Source organism: Triticum aestivum, chromosome 1B (assembly GCF_018294505.1).
Source record: "Triticum aestivum cultivar Chinese Spring chromosome 1B, IWGSC CS RefSeq v2.1, whole genome shotgun sequence".
Taxonomy (NCBI): domain Eukaryota; kingdom Viridiplantae; phylum Streptophyta; class Magnoliopsida; order Poales; family Poaceae; genus Triticum; species Triticum aestivum.
In genome coordinates, this window is record NC_057795.1 from 682,419,583 (window position 1) to 682,437,369 (window position 17,787).

General features: G+C 44.0%; 1 pseudogene; it reads right to left on the reverse strand.

Moving 5' to 3' along the window:
• LOC123082478 (uncharacterized) overlaps nucleotides 1-12,563 on the reverse strand; it is an 18,495-nt pseudogene extending 5,932 nt beyond the window's left edge.
• Between the last annotated feature and the right edge of the window lie 5,224 nt (nucleotides 12,564-17,787).

Sequence of the window (17,787 nt, forward strand, 5' to 3'; positions counted from 1 at the left end):
TGGAAATACCAACAAGACTTGTGTCAATTCCTAAGTTTTTGGTGTCATGGGTAAGGTTTGTTATGGCTCAAACATTACTACACAAAGCTCACAGGGATATCTAAAAAGGCTTACAATACATATCAATGCTTTTTGAAAAATACCTTTAAAATCAAATGAAAAGACATTAACACTTATTCCTCTACCGTGCAGAAAAAAAACCCTCTGTATGATTAGAACAAGCATGTGTGATACTCCCAATTCCAAGCCGTGCAAGTCACAAGCATAAAAATGAATGCTGATAAAATAAAACAATCATTCAGATTTAATGTAACTTGCCACTGCAAAAGCATAGGTGATGACTAAAGCAAATAGTACCTCTTGTGTGTGAGATATTCTCTAAGGTCGTCAATGATGTCTTGCACCTCGTATGCCAAAGAAGATCTATCCATCCCAAGTTTTAGTTGTATACGATTGAGAAGCCCTATCATATTAGGCCTTTGGGATACAGAAACAAACGCTGTATGGCCAAAATACCCTCGGATCTCATCGTATACCTGTTTGGCAAGTGTAGTTTTACCCAGTCCTCCAAATCCCACAATGGATACCACCTTGAGATTCTCTTTGGTACATGTCAATAAATTGACAAGTTCCTTCCTTGGGCCGTCAATTCCCACAAGGCCAGCTGCCTCCACATATATCGCTGACACCCGAGGATCAATAGCCACAAAGCTAGAGTTATGATTGCATTCGTCAATCTTGTACCTAGAATAGGATGTTTAGGGAGGGAGTCACATGTCTTTCAGAAATAGTGTTAGGATAATTTCTTTCAACATTCTTCTTTCGGACAATAGAAAAATAGATATTGGTTACGAAATATAGCATAATTGTGATGTCCCCTATGCTCTGATAATTATATGTGTTGTACACATAATAACATGTAAAAAAAAGAACGCTTACTATGGGACCTCTGGCATCCACAATTATTCTGGAAAACAAATTAACATATACCTGATTCGTCGTTCATTTGCTTCTAATGCGAGAATCTTGAGCTCCTCCATCCGGTCAGCGATCCGGTGACGCTGTCCCAACATCTTGAGACGTCGAGCAGTCTTCTTGATGAAGCCTTGCTTGGCATGACCGCCTCCAAACTGGCGGACAAAGTCGTCGATGCAGTTTTCCATGTCGTACGACATCTCCCGGACATGGTCTCTCCAATCCCTAGCCACCGGATCAAGCTCGTCCATGAGTTCCATCTTCTCAAGGGCGGCGTTCATGGCGCTGAGCTCCTTCTCCAGGAAGGATGCTTGCTTCTTCACCCCTTTCAGCTTGCTGTACTCTTCCCCTGCCAGGGCGGCGAGCTTGCCGAGCAGGGGCCTCATCACCCCTATCGTCGCGCTCACCGGCATCTTGACCTGAGTGGTGGCAAGTCGAATGGGCTGCAAGTGATTTGGAGAGAGGTGGATGAACGTGCCGGGTCTGCGGCAAGGAGGTGGACTACGAGTGCGACGGGGGGTGGAGGAGGCGGTCCTCTCTGGCCAAGGAGGGTAGTAGCTAGTAGTGATTTGGGTGTGACGAAACCGACGACTGAGCGAGTCAAACACACTGCTACCGTCTTGTTTTCTCCTCCCTCTGTCTGAGTGCACTATGCATGCATGGCTTTTCGTCGCTATATTGCATATCGGCGTGCACAATGCGTGGATTTGTTCGATCTGTACGGTGCCACACGACTGTCTTGGACATTCTTTGTACGCGCTAGTATACATCGATCTGTACTATGCATAAAAAATTATAGTATGAGCTAGCGTTTAGGGGTTTAATTAGGACGGACGTCACATGATGTAATCTTCAATCGATAATGTATACAACGATCGATTCATGCATAATTAGTAGTACTCCATGTTATTGTTTCTACAGTGTTATTTGTGATATATGCAGGTGCGTGCTTGCTGGTTCTGCTCATATATACCCACTCCGATTTTATTTACTCCGCTTTTTAGCTTTGACCTAAGTCAAACTTTATGAAGTTTGATCAAGTTTATTCAAAACAACACGAGCTTTTACAATAAAAAATATATTGGTAGGAAAATATATTGATTTGATGACTCTAATGATATTGACTCGGTATTGCGGATGTTACTTTTTTTTTATAAACTTTGTAAAGTTTAAAAAGTTCGATGCGGGACAAAGCTATGTGCCAAGTAAATAACAACAGATAGAGTACGTGCAAGTCTCGGATCGTTCTACGAATCGAATGACTCGATTTACCAAGAGCAAAAGCGTATGTCAGGATGTCGCTCCTCGGTTAATTAGCCGATCGGCCGAAACGAACTGCATGCTTCCCGTTTGGTGGCTTGAAAATTGTGGGCGCCGGTGACATGAGATGAACTTGGAACTGACTCGATTTACTAAGAGCAGCGCGTAGTTGATGTTCCTGGGCTGGAGAGGTCGATCCACTGCACCTGAACCACGGCGCCGTGGCATGCACAAAACTCGCGCGCGGTTTGTGGAATTTGTAACACGGGGCGCCCTGAAGTATTAGGGGTTCAGGCGACCGGCGATTTTTCCGTTGGCTACCACAGCCAACAGATGGCGTACGGTCTGATGCAAAACCGTAAAAAGTATCTGGCTTTCGATGTAGGCCACAGCAAAATGTTGGGAAATGCATTCATAATCTATCACTCTTCTGCATGCAGCACAATGGTACTCCCTCCGTTCCTAAATATAAGTCTTTTCAGAGAATTCAATATGAACTGCATACGGAGCAAAATGAAAATTTAGACTCTAAAATACGTCTACATACATCTATATATAGTCTATATTGATATCTCCAAAAAGACTTAAATATTTAGGAATGGAGGAAGTACATGCTTATTACATGGGTCTAGTAAACTGAGGATTCCGTCAAAATCTTTATGCAAAACACCGTGCTAGTTGGAGGATGATGCCCATGACGAGACTGTAAAGGTCCGGTGCTTATGTGAAAATGAAGATGAGGATCACGCCCACCAACAATTTTGGCTGTTTCACATTCACTTTGCAACCAAAATACAGAAAAGATCAACATGAGATTCAACTGTGCAACCATAAACTAACTCCAAGATTAAAACTAAAAAGGTGTCAGGCGAAAATATATATCCAAATCATAAGTAAAAGTTTAAATGGCATACAAAGAGCAGTACACCATGTCTGAAGGACAAATGCTATTATTTCATTTCAAATTCGAAAACACATACATGCATGCGGGTTAGTTTTCCCATAATAATCTGAGCCACTGTATTCTACTTAAATGAATGAAGGACGAATCTCCGGACGATTTGTCGATAAAACAAGACATTGGAAGGTGCTCTACAATGTTGTCTGAAGACGTCACGTGCATCTGGAGTTCTGGACCAGCAGCTCCGTCTTGACTATTGAGTCCTGACCTACTCACTTTCATTGCCTTCTCCATATTGTCCACAAAAATAATCAATTTCATAGATGGAGATGACGGAGGGAGCACTTTCAGGAGCCATTTCAAACATGTTTGCAGCTAGGTTTTTGTTTTGTCCCATCCACTTCAAAGGAAGATCCGATGAAGATAATACTGAAGTTAGTTCATCATGACAGTGTGGCCGTATGCATTGTTCTGATGCAGAGGCCGGGGAGTCCCCCCTTTTCGAAAAAAAAATTCATCATGACAGTAGTCTAAGTAGCAAAATGGTGATAATATACAACAGCCCAAAGAAAAACCAAAACTGTTCAAGCTTTATTTGGCTCCACAAATTTGCATTGCCTAATGCAAGAAACACCACAAGATTACAGCAAGTCCTAACTCTTTTGGAACCACATCATCATTGTAGAAAGAAATATGAATACGCAATTAAGTTCTGTAGACAGTTGAGTAAGCATTGCCAACATAATTTGTCTGTTCTCGATTCCTGAACAGAATTGTGAGTCAATGTGCCTCTATTGCTTAACTTACACACAAGACTGGAACTGCAGAAAAATATTTAAAAAAGTCACGGTGGTGAGCAGCAAGCAATTACCTGAAGAACTGTCGCGACGAATTTGGCTGAATAGAACGCCAACGTCCACAGCCTCGGCTTGCCTGCAACTTTCGGCCACATTTTGCTTGACCACTTCCGAACTGAGGCAAGATTGAAGAAGCTTCTTGAGCCATCTCACGTACCGGTGAGGAACTTGAGGAACGGCGACCGCCGAGCTTGGAGCCATCGAGCCCGGCGACCGCCGAGCGGAGCTTGGCCAGTTCCAAACCGCGTTCGTCGTCCTCGTCCGCCCGCCGCTATTGCCGCCGTCCTATTTCCTGGTCTCCACCGCCATGCCCTCGCCGTCTTCCTGCAGCGCCCGCCGCAATAGGACCGCTCTTCCTCCGGTCCGCCTAGGAAGCACAAGAATGGCCGCAGCCTCCGCGTCCAGAAGCTGCAGGAGGAGGCCAGCAGCAGTAGCAGCACCCCGCCACACGCCGGATCCCTGCTTCAGACTACTCCGGCGATGACGATCTCCGCCACGAGAAGAATAATCTCCGCCTCGCCCTCTTCCTCGGCCTCGACGAGGGATCACCCAAGGAGGGCATGGCCTCTCTCTTCTGGCCTTTGCAGCAGAACCACCACGATTTGCGACCTCCCGGCTCGAATATGGCCGGTCTTGCGCGGAATTTGGGTAAGATCGCACGAGCGGCCACAGAAAGGAAGTGGTGTCACGCCATACGACCATCTGTTTTTATCGTGCTCTATTTGAGATGTGAAACAGAGGACGGTTTGGATGCACCTCCGTACAGTTCCTGAAGGCAGACTCTATCTCTGCTTTATCCATCACTTCTTCAAGGCCGCAGATGGTACGTACAATGATATACTCGAGGCTCAACAGGTGCTCCAAGCCAACTGGTGTAGCGCCGCCCCAGTTACGCTTGTCGAACTGTAGTACAAGCAAACTTAGTTTGGGCATAGCCCCTGCCGCAAAGACCAGGTACGCAGTAACATCATACTCTGATTCAAATTCATAGACCTCCAGAACCGGAAATGATCCCGCGGAGAAAGTGACACAGCTGTCTTCAGGGATACTCCACATCCGTAATTTGAGGTGGACGAGAGAGGGCAGCTCTCCAAGAGCGTGCAACTCGTCAGTACACGTGTCGACATTCAGCTCTAGCCGGCAGAGGCATTGGAGACCACAAATCCACTTGGGAACTCTAGGCATCCTAAGTGGACACAGCTTAAGTACCTTCATATGACGAGAAGGATTTGATAATGAGTCTAGTAGGTCACTCGTATAAGCGGCATGGCAAATGATGCTGAGATATCTGAGATCATGCAACATCTCAATAGAATGCGCCAAAGCAACCCATGCTGCTATCTCAAGTCCGTCTAGAAAATACACTGAGAGCCCCAGGCGTCTCAGATTGGTAAGCTCACCGAGTCCCTCAATATCCTCCAATGAACTCGGGCCCAGGTAAAACCCAATCAAAGTGTGCAATGATTTCATTTTCCTGATCCCTTTAGGCACTTTGCATCCGTATGGAACTTCCAAGTGGGATAAGCGGGGCAAGTTAACTATATCCGATGGGATTTCTATGGCCCACATGCAATCTAAATCTAGTGTCTCCAAATGCACAAGCCCTTGCATTTCGGCAGGGAGTTTGACTTTTCCTTTAGATGAAACTTTTAAATACCTCAGTTCGAACAGTTGGCCAATATCCGTGAGATCAATTACTTTGTGGCCCAAACTTTTGAAGAGAAGGACCCTGAGATACTTAAAATGCAAAAGAGGGGGCATGTACTTGGATTCCCCGAAAAGCGCAAGTGATCGAACTTGTGATAGGCTAGAAGGAATAGTCCTTGATGTTGTCTCATCTGCTGCACCACCATTACTGAAGTTCATGGATATACGACGTGTCTTATATTTTCGGCCATGATCTCTTACCATCTCTTCAGGATTGCATTCAACTATCAGAAAATTATGCTCTTCACACTTGCTTAGGATCAAATCGAGCATCATATCATGTACTCTGCATGATACCAACTCGCCATCCGAGGTACGTCCAGGCTGAATCAAGCTTCTGTTGACAAGATCATTAAAATAGCTTTGCGCAACAATCTCAGAGTCTTTCCCATGCAATTTACTGACAAGTCCTTCAGCTGACCATTGTCGAACCAAATCATCCCTCTCGATCTCATGATCTTCTGGATATAAACCAAGGTGCAGCAAACATGCCCGGAGATGAAGGGGAAGATGGATGTAGCTAAGGTTTAATATATTCTTTACCCCATCCAAAGTGGGGTTTACCACAAACTGGGTTCCAAGAGAATTCTTGATGCTCTCCCACTCATCCCTTAACCTTTCAGGACGAGTAGCTAATAGGCTAGCTATAGTAATTATTGCAAGTGGGAGCCCACCACACTTCTTTAGAATCTTAGCTGAGATTTCTTCAAATTGGGATGAACGGTCATCTTCAGACCCATACACTCTATGAAAAAACAACTCTTTCGAGTCTACCTCGTCAAGGGGCTCCATTCTGTAAATGCACCCAGGCTGATTGCAACATGCTCCACAAGCCACGCCTTCCACACGTGTGGTAACCAGTACTCTACTCCTATTAGCATTTTCTGGAAATGTGCGACTGATAGTATTCCATGCTGACTGGTCCCACAAGTCATCCAATACAATAAGGTACCTGTCAATGGTACGTATGGTGGGATATGATTATAAGTGTAGATGGAAGCTTCAAAATATTCTATCGAATTAGAACAATAAATGACATAAAAACTAAATGATATGAAATGATTAAATGATCGGATAAAACTCAAATAAATCTCAGTTAATATAACATTTTTTGTAAAAGGCACAACTCATAGTATTCCATGGTCATTGATACCACAAGTCATCAACTACAATAAGTTTCACATGTTATATACACATTATTCAATATGATTATTAGTTGCAGATGAAAGCTTCCAAATATTCTATCAAACTTGACCAAGAAAACTAAGGAAAATTGAATTCAAGGAAACCCCTTTTTCGGTGGGCTAAATTAGGAGGCTTGTATAATATTCGAGACTAAATGACACCAAAAGAATGCATGATGTGTTAAAATCAACAAAATCTAAATTAAGCAACCAAAAACAATATGCTAGTGTATTGTTACCCTCTTTACTTTTGGGAGATGGGAATAATTAACTTGCAGAAACCTAAACCTACGTGCCATGGGGGTGGGCCCAGCCTCCCCATTGTCTTATCTTATATCTTGTATACTACTTAAAAAGAATGCAACGTTCCATGTTTCACTTTTCTTCCCACCATTTCTTTGTCCAACCTTTCATGTATGATAATCAATCATAGTAATTTACTTACACTTTGAATCAACTCCACTTTAATACACTTACCGAAATTCTAACTGTAAGGTAAATCACGAACAGAGCTTGATAAACATTTAATTAGACAATCACGTTAATATGGGAAGGTAAATCACAAGCTAACGTACTAGAATATTTATATCCCATTTTAATGCACGGGTATTGTCCTAGTTCGAATCAAACTTTGCCAAGTCAGAATCAGCTTGTAAACCGTAGGTAAAATTTCGTGAATGTTGCATTCCTCATTAACTCGACATTAATATTATGGGACCAGCTATCTATAAGTCACGTGAAAAAATTGAGGCAAGTCTGGGTCATTGGACTAAGATCCAATAATTGTCCTACTCCAATTTTCCATCTCCCACAAAACTGACTTCCAAATTTAAAATCCAGACAACTTACATACACATATTTGTCTATAATTAGGGACTGTCTATGGTTTAGACGGCTGAGAATTAGTAAAATTCTCAATTGACATGTTATCTATCCGATCCACACGCCAATATCCTCATTCATCTTATATATATTTATGGGCTTGTACGTTTCTTTCTTTCGTTTGTGGATTTTTTTAGATCCCGATACTAGTGTACCCTCTAACTAGACCATTCAGTTTGTGTTAAGATTCCTACTATCCTTATATAGAAATTTCTCCTTTTTGTTTCTTCCAAACAGGAGAACATTTGATCTTAAACCTTTCGAGATCAACTATACAAAAGTCTCACTCATTGTATAAAATGTTTCTGTTTTTTTGGATGAAACATGTTTTTTTATTTTTTTTTCAAATTTTGAATGAACTATATATTTTTAAAATTATATAGCGCCAAAAAATTTAAAACAATTCTGCACATGATAGTAATTGTGTTATGTTGATATATAAAGTTTGAAGTTCAAATGTTCTTTTATTTGGGAGAAACAACAAAAGAGGCGTTTTCTTGCATGAATTTTGATGCAATAATGGACAGTGAGGATAGAGAGTATATTGGTATGAGGGTACAATGAGAACTTTCCCCTATCCTTTTCGGTCGTAAGTACTCGGCCTATGTGCCTTTTTCTTTGCCCATTAATTTCCACATGAGCGTTTTTTTGCCATTCCTTGCTTGTACTAGGCTTCAGTTACTAAAAAGCCTTTCCATGAAAAAATAGCAAGATGTATGAAAATTCTAGGAAGCAAAAGAATTGAAGCATAATACGAGATGAAAAACGCATAGCAAAACCAGTTCCACTTTTCTAGTAGTGTTAGTTGCACAATTTTTGAAAAAATACATCTACAATTGATGGAAAAACGAAATTGGTTAATCTGGAGAAGAAACTTTATAAATATCAAACCAAGTTGCCCTATTCAAAACAATATAGTTGCAGATTTCTAGAAAGCACTATACTATTTTATAGAAGAATGCAATTCTTCAAAATTACACTTCATGTGGAATTCCAACACGTCCTTCAAATTACTAGTGTGACTTGCCCCATTGCTTCAAACAGAAAGAATGATTTCTTTGAAGAACTATCCATGGAAAAACCACTGAACATTTTTACGTGGTTTGCTTTGGAATCTCAAGCAAATTTATCGGGCCAGAGACAAAAAAAACAAGCACAATGTCAACATGAGCAGAATCAACCATTTCGTGCCACTCTTGAAAATTGTCAAAATCACTGCTTCACTTGGAGTAATGCGATAATGAATCCAACCATTCATGTGTAAGCTTGACTCCTTTTTCTGTATTACCGACTGGGATATGGAGTTCGACATCAATCTTCTCCATGCGATTTCTTCTTCGCTCTCAGACCACTGCCCACTCCTCCTTGCCAATGATAGGGGACCAAATACGCCCATGGTTTTCAAATTTGAGAACTTTTTGTCATGTCTGCAAGGCTTCTCCACCATTTTGCAGAAGGTATGTCATGTCTGCAAATCTTCTTGAACATGTCTACAAGGCTTCTCCAACATATCTACAAGGCTTCTCCAATATGTGCACTAAGGGAATGCTAGACATGTTGGTGATCTCGGCTCGCCGTTGGGTGGCTTGGCGAGGCCACCAGATTAGATGGTGCGCATTAGTGCCTAGTCAAGGCACGCACGTCATCAAGCTAGTAGGTGTAGCGGCATACTCCCCCCGTTCCGAATTACTTGTCGCACATATGGATGTATCTGGATGTATTCTAATTCTAGATACATCCATTTCAGCGACAAGTAATTTGGAACGGAGGGAGTAGATCGCAGGGAAGGTGGCTTTGGGTTGATTCATATATTTGTTTTTGACAGGCTCTATTGAATAATATAATAAAGATGGTTGTGTGTATCGCAGAGGCTAGCGGTTATCCTTCTTTTCAAAAAAAAAGTGATGCAATATTGGAAGCTGCATCCCTATTTTTCATTTACAACACCTATGGGCATGATCTTGATTTATGTGTTTTAGATTTAGACTATGATTTTCATCAGAATTTGATTACATTTTAAGGCAGGATATATTAATGATATGGGTTTACTATCATCTCTTCCTTAATGCATCTTATACCCTTTCATTGCACACCATTTGGTCTCCTTATCGAATCTGCACATGGCTCTCCCACACGGCGTTCGCGCTTGCGGTCATGGAAGATGTGGCACAAGGGAGGAGGAAGTATTGTGGTGTGTTATGAGCCGGTTGTGGCAACCCTTAAATAGTGGTTTCCGGTGAGGTCAAGCCTCCGGGCACCAGAGTTGGTTCCTCGGCCGACGAGCATGTTTAATGATGGCAGATGGAAGAACGGGCATTGAACAGGCGTGGAAGATATCCGTCCGGTCCCGTCCGGTAAACATCTCTCCGGCATTGAACAGGCACCGACACCAGGGATGCGGAGCGGGTGGCGCCCATGGCCGGCGAGCCACTTCAATGCAGGCATGAGTGAGAGGTCAATTCTGCTCTAGTTCAACGTCAATGCAGAGTGGCCGCTCTAGGGCGGCATGCATGTGGGCAGCTAGCGTTGGGAGGGAAAGCGAGTGGGCGAGGGATGAGGGTTTTGGGTGGGCTAGGGCAGTCAGATGCGGGCATGGAAGCGGTCTAGACGCCTACAGAGTCCCCTTCCCCCACTTTGTTTCTTTTTGTGGGAACGAGTGCATCCGGACTGATCGGCATACCGATACTGACCCATGTTGGATGGCAAAACATGTCCGGACCGTGCAGTCCGCACAGTTGCAGGTGGTTCGAGGGTCGGTATTGGAGATGCCCTTACCATGTATGAACACTGTGAAACACTATTTCCATTTTATTGTTTGTTGTTAGTAACTAATTAATATATCCATATTTTAACACACTGGAATTGGACTTGGAATTTGTGATTTAAATTCTTGGAGTACTCTATGTTTGTAGTGGTCGCTAGGTGGTCGACAAATTTGGATGTACTTTCGACTTCTAGTGTTATTTATACTGCCTTGATAGTTCATAGTAGATCCGATGTTTTTCTCGCAAAAATGTCTGCAGCCAGTTTTGACTATTTTCTAATTCTAGGCCTAATCCATAGGATCCAAACAAGCTGACTGAATTGAATGTCTCTTAGGGTGTAACATCATTGCATATTTTGCATTTTGATGGATGCCTTTTAAAATCAAATGAATAGAAACTAAAACACATGCCTCTATTGTGCAGGAAAAATGCCTCTATATGATCAGAACAACCATGTGTGATTCCCCCATATACGATGCAAGCTACAAGCATATAAATTGATTGATCTAATCAAACAGTTATTCGAATTTAACATAACTTGCCCATGCAAAAGCATGCGTGAGGATTGAAGTAAATAATAATACCTTTTATCTGTGAGATATTCCTTAAGCTCTTCAATAATGTCTTGCACCTCATAGACCCGAGAAGACTGATTCATCCCAAGTTTTAGTTGTATACGATGGAGAAGCCCCGTCATATTTGGTCTTTGGGATACAGAAACAAATGATGTACATTCAAACTCCCCTTTGATCTCATCGTACACCTTTTTGGCCAGTGTAGTTTTACCCAGTCCTCCGAATCCCACGATGGACACCACTTTGAGCTTCTCCTGAGTATCTGACAGCAAATTGACAAGCTCCTCAGTTGGACCGTCGATGCCCACAAGGCCAGCAGCTTCCACATATATTGCTGTCATGCGAGGATCAATAGCAACAAAGCTAGAATCAGGTTTGCGGTCTTCAAACTTGTACCTAGAATAGGATATTCAGAAACAGTTTTAGACAGAACCCTTCAAACTGTTTCCAGCGTTTTTATTTGGATAATAGAGCTACAGATTGGTTACCACATACTCCATCCATCCGCGTATAAGTGTACATCTAGCTTTTGTTTTAAGTCAAAGTTTTAAAATTTGGACCAACTTAATAGAAAATAGTAGTAACATATATGACATCAAATTGGTATATTATCAAAGTACATTTTAAAACGGATCTAGTGATACTAATTTAGTGTCATAAATGCTACATACTTTTCTCTAGAAAATTGGTTAAAATTTTGATTTAAAACAAAAGCTAGATGTACACTTATTCACGGAGGAAGGGAGTATAGCGTAATTGTGAAGTCCTCTATGCTCTCATAATTCTCTGCGTCGTACAGACATAACATGTAAATTATAGATTCCTTTAATAACAAATGAACTTAAATACCGGGAGTACTCTTGAATTGTTCTTGAAAGCAGTTTGGAATGTACCTGAGGCGTCGTTCATTTGCGTCTAGCGCAAGAGCCTTGAGCTCTTCCATGCGGTCGGCAATCCGATGGAGCTGTCCCAACATCTTGAGACGTCGGGCCGTCTTCTTGATGAATCCTAGCTTTGCATTACCACTTCCAAACTGGCGCAGGAAGTCATCGATGCAGTTCTCCATGTCGTATGACATCTCCCGGACATGATCCCTCCAGTCCCTAGCCACGGGATCAAGCTCGTCCATGACCTCCATCTTCTCGAGTGCGGCGTTCATTGCGCTGAGCTCCTTCTCGAGGAAGGCCGCCTGCTTCTTCACCCCCTTGAGCTTGCTGTACTCGTTGCCCGCCAGGTCCGCGAACTTGCCGAGGAGGGGTCTCATCACCCCAATCGTCACGCTCACGGACATCTCGACCCCAGCGACGGCTGCTGCAGAGAGGTCGAACTGGTGAGGCGTGGTGTAACTGGAGAGGTGGCCGGGAGAGGGTGGGTGGCTGCGCCGGAGCTGGATGAAAGTGTCTGGAGATGGACTAGGAGTAACGGGTGGTGGAGGCAGTCGTTCCTGGCGGCTGGCCAAGGATAGTAACTGGATAGTGATTTGTGGGTGGCGCATCGACGACTGGACTGGAGCGAGTCAACCAAACAAACTGCCTCTTCCTATTTCCTTTTCCTTTAAGCTCCACAGACGATGGGGCACCAGAATGGCCAGAGAATAATACCGAGTCAGTGTTCCTGGAGCTGGACGGGAACATGTGTAGTGGAAACCCAGTCAGCTCGTACCTAACGCGCAAGTTGCAACAATCTGACAAACAACCAGTCGGCACTCACAAGTTGCAACAATCTGACAAACAAGTATACATCTCAAGGATAGCCGGGTCAACAGTGCATTGTGTATCAATTCTATCAGCAGCGACGTCCACTGGTATTTCTATCATGGCAGCACACACATGTGCAGCCATGCGTCTATACATGCAGGCCCGTGCTGACCAAGTAGTACATACTACGTGCTGATGAACTTCTCTTGTAGCAAATGCATCGAGCTAATACATAAGCAGCCTTTTTTGATCATTGTAGTGTGGATGATCTTGGAAATGGTAGTATGGGTGGAAAGAACATCGGTGCATTGCACTGTCGTTGCCAAATAGTATATCCAGATGGGTGCCTTAGAGCATCTATAACCGGTCCCTTAACCTGTGTGCCCTAGAAATTTGTTATCAACTCGGACTGCAGAGCTGCTCAAGCGTTGATCGAGCTCGGCAGCGGAGTGTGCAGCCAATGCCAGGCTGAACCCTTTAGCATGAGCGGCAGGTTCTTGATGGTGTACAATTTGTCGCCATTACCCACATGGACCACGAGGATGTTATCCTCGATCCAAAAGTAGGGATCTTTCGACCCGTCGTATTTTTCACACTTCACGAGCTTGAAGCTTGGCGGGAAGACATGAGACATCACCGATCCGAGAAGCAGGGAGGATTTGTCGCCGCTAGGTTCCTGCGACCACGAATAGCGTCCCCACCCTGACGCATTTCATAGAAACCGTCCTCCGTATCATATTTGGAATAAGCTAAGTCATCGGCCGCCGGGAAGGAGCATGGCAGGCCTAGGCTATGCTCCAGACCGACCTCCTCACACTCAACATCAAGTCTATCACTGAGGACTCGCCGATCTCCTCTTTCATGTCTTTGGTGTCGTCGGTGACACTTTTTTTTTTGAGAAGGGGGGGATTCCCCGGCCTCTGCATCAGAACAATGCATACGGCCACCTCAATAAATAAAATAGGTTCAATAAATAAAATAGATTCATCGGTGCCACATGTCTTCGATTTTAGCAATGAGATGGGTGGTGGGTTGGTCGAAAAATTCGACCTCTTCCGGGGACTCCCAGATTCAATCATACACTGATATCGAGTCGTCCAATGTTGCGAGCTTCTGAAATCGATCCAAATTCTCATTCAGAAGAAGTTTCTCATGTTCCTCCTGTTCCTTTCCCGATGTTGGGATCAGGGAGACGCCTTTGAGTTCTGATTTGATATCAACCTTGGAAAATATTCCAAATGTTCCCCTTGACTTTGATCCAAAATCACGACCACGGGAAGAGGCTCCGAGATCTGATCTGACATTGACCTTGGACTGTCATGCTCAGTCGTAGCCTGATCTGACATCTGGGCCATGGGGAGCGGTTGCTGGTTATGATTTGGGATTGACCCAAGAAGAACATTCCGACGCTCGTCCTGAGCCTGATTTGACATTGGGTTCGGTTCAAGCGGCTCGTGCTGCTCCTCGACTTGGTGCGACACCAAGCTTGTGAAGAGCAGCTCACCGTGGCAATCTCCATGGTATTCTCATGCTGGACCGTAGGGTTCAATCCCTCTACTTCACGCACATAGCATGCACGGGGCGAGAGATATCTGCTGCTAGACGTGGAGTGTCGTGAAAGACCAGGCCGCAAAAACATATCGAATCTCTCCATCGAGTTTCGGTCTTATCAGGTGGTATTTTAGAGCATCAGGTTGTTCACGAAACTATGAAAAAGATGGCGAGCACATCATTATTCAGTAAGTTAAGCTATGGATTTCAGTTGGAGGAGCAAGACCGTTGGACTGGGTTTTTTCACATCCGTGTGGTAGTGAGAGAGATATCATGTGCTATGATGATCAATCACATGAATTTGATCAACGCAGCAACCAGCAAGCATCAAGATGGTGGGGAAGCTGGAGATACCAATAATAGCACATCCAAAACCATACTTGTTTCGTTGGGGTCATGAAGAGCTCACTGTCACGCACCAAACTAAGGTACCGTTTTTGTTGGGAAAATTGTTTTGCGAGGTTTAGTGCGATGTGATTCTGGCGCCGATGGTTTCCTGCCACTTGTAATTGGGTGAGCCATGGTACAAAGAGCATGATGTTGTGTACTATTATCACACACACGTATACTGTCAAGAAGGGTAAAACGTGTAATCTTGTGCCATGGATGAGGAGCGTTTCATTACATTGACCGTATGTAGATTAATTACGATGGTCACTGATGATATAACGACGTCCACGTCTACTATTCAACATGCTACATAAGTTGTCCAAGATGAAGATATACTAAGAAAGATGGGCGTTGTTCATCCAAACAAAGAAGACTACGGGAAAGGAATACAAATACCCAAGCATCTATTCCAGACAAAAATTTTGCCCCAAGGTTGTTCCACTTGTTTGAAAGTGACCTCTGGTAAGTTTGAACGTGACACGTGCTATTAATTTGGTATTTGCCGGGGTAGAAATGCTTTGTGGATTCGGTGTCTAGTTTCAAATTTTTGAACTTGTGTGCTGAATTCTTGGGTGCGGTTGGATGCGGTTAGCGATTTTGCCGCTCTATGGTGAAAAACGGTGCCGCTTCCATCACCAGATCTGGAGGGTTCTTGCGTTTTTTGATCGGTGTCGCTTTCATGTTTCGATCTAGAGTCTGCTTTTTGTTTCTGGTTTGCGCCGCTGTAGTCATTTGATCTCGAAACCTCGCCACATACTACCATTGCTTACGTCCTGGGGGTTATAAATAGATCGTCCTTCTTCTCATATCATTGTGCTAGGTTTTCTTCGGGTTAGCATATACTGTTTCTATGGTATATCCTTCTTCCTGTCGTAATGGACCGCGGCGTCCTGCTCGGCCTCCTCCGTCACGGGGAGCTCTGGTTGGCCGGTGTGGTGGTTCGGGTTGTCTTGCTGCGTCGGCCGTTGTCTCGGCTCGGCCCGTATGTATGGAACATGCTTCGTCCTCTGATGATCGGCCGTTGCCGCCGCCGCGCCCTGGCTGTCGGCAACTCGCTGCTGCTGCCCCGGGCCTCCTAATCTCCCTTGACCTTCTTTGCGGTGCTGGCGGGCCTGGTGAGGATCAACCACATCTTCGGCTCTGGCATCGCCTTGAGTCCGTCCAACCAGCCGTCTGCAGCCGACGGTGACTACGTCAAAGATGTTGTCGATTGGTTACGGGCTGCGCGGAAACCGGGTGTCCCGGCGGCCGGCGCTTGCGTATCCCCTTGGCGGGGCCATGGTCTCCGCTCAGACGTAGTAGGACGCCCTGTTCGGGGAGCATAGATCCTGCGGCAACAACCTCTACGACAACGATGACGGCATCACCACCGCCGGATAACGATCACTTGCCAGTGCGAGCGGTGTGACAGTGGCGAGGGCGGATGCTCCTGGTGCAGCAGACAGCAGGTTGCTCTGTGGCGCCGACAAGGGGTTAGGTTGCAGCGTCGGGGGGGGGGGGGAGGGAGGGGAGGCGATGCAGTAGATAGTAGGATGGTCTCGAAGACGGCCACACTACGCAGGAGCGACTGGAGCCGGAGTGGTCCGTTGTTAGCCAGGATCGGCTGTTGCTAATGATGCTACGGGCATGTGGATGAGTACGTGGATCTCAACGTGAAACGTCCATCAGCAAGGCACGGCCTGGCGTTGCGCACTGCACTGCTATGTGATGCTGTTGAACATGAAGTGCACTCAAACCGCGATGCATGCCTTCCGCGTTGTATCCCCTTGCATGGTCCGACGAGGTTTCGCGTACGTCCAGGTTCATGTGATCATCTCTCTCTCTCTCTCTCTCATATTTTTTTGTGCAGCTCAATAGCGAGGGAGATTTGCAAGTGGTCAAAATTCTGGTGCTATCATTGCTATGTAATAAGACAAGGTTTCTCCTGATCCTCTTTCTTCTTGATAATCCATATAGGGATTGCTTCTGTCGATTATTTTAAACCTTTTCTTGTAGACTAAAGGTTCAGAGATGGCCACTAACTGATTGGTGTTATTTAGCTTCAGGTTCATTTTTGTGCTCTTAAGGTATAGCATCCCTTCCATCATTGCTGCAAACATTTACTATCTGTCCTTGGTGCAGGAATTTGCAACCGTTAAACCCACGGCAGTTCCGGTGTGGGATATATTCTCATGGTCCCGTGTCATTTGCTGCATCTGCTGTTAATTTGATGATATGGTTTTTGGGATGACCATGATTTACTCCCTTCTAATATTTGTTCTATGCAAGCATCAAGACTAAATAATATGGGTTTATCCCCTTATCATATTTGTTGTATGTAGGCATCAATACTAGAGATATGGTTTAACCCCTTCTCATATTTACTTTTTTGAACGATCCCTTCTCATATTTATTGTATGGATGCATCAAGCTATGATGAATTTGGATGACATACTATTAACTTACATAATAAGACCCTTACGGGGTGAAAAGCCGGAAGCAATTGCAAGGCATTAACAATCTGTTTTTCTTACAGAAGCTGAACAACTGCCCCATATACAAGCTCTATCATGTTAACTACTGATGTGAACTTCGTCAGCTATCATTTCATTACAAACACAAAACCAATGGGCGGTCAAACAAGGATGCCTTGAATTACCAAGGAATCAGAAATTTATCATGCAATATCAATATGTATTCTCTTTATGTACAATTAATGTACTGACTCTTTTCATTCAATAAAATTTTTCTTTATGAAAGATTATAGCATTTGTACCAATATAATTTTTTTACATACACCATAATGTAAAATTTGAAGTGAACACGTAAAAGTGAATAAAATAATTAAATAATTGGTATATGAAGTTTAATATTATTGTACATAGAATTTCTCACATAAAGTATCAATAGGCGCGGCGTGCCACCGCACGGGCATGAAAATTCAACATGGCTCGCTAGCAAGTAAGTACCCAACAGAATGAATTTGCAAGACAAACAATGATCTTGGCGATACTATGCAATGATTTCTCCGACGTGGCACTTCTTCGCATGTACCCCAACGTCC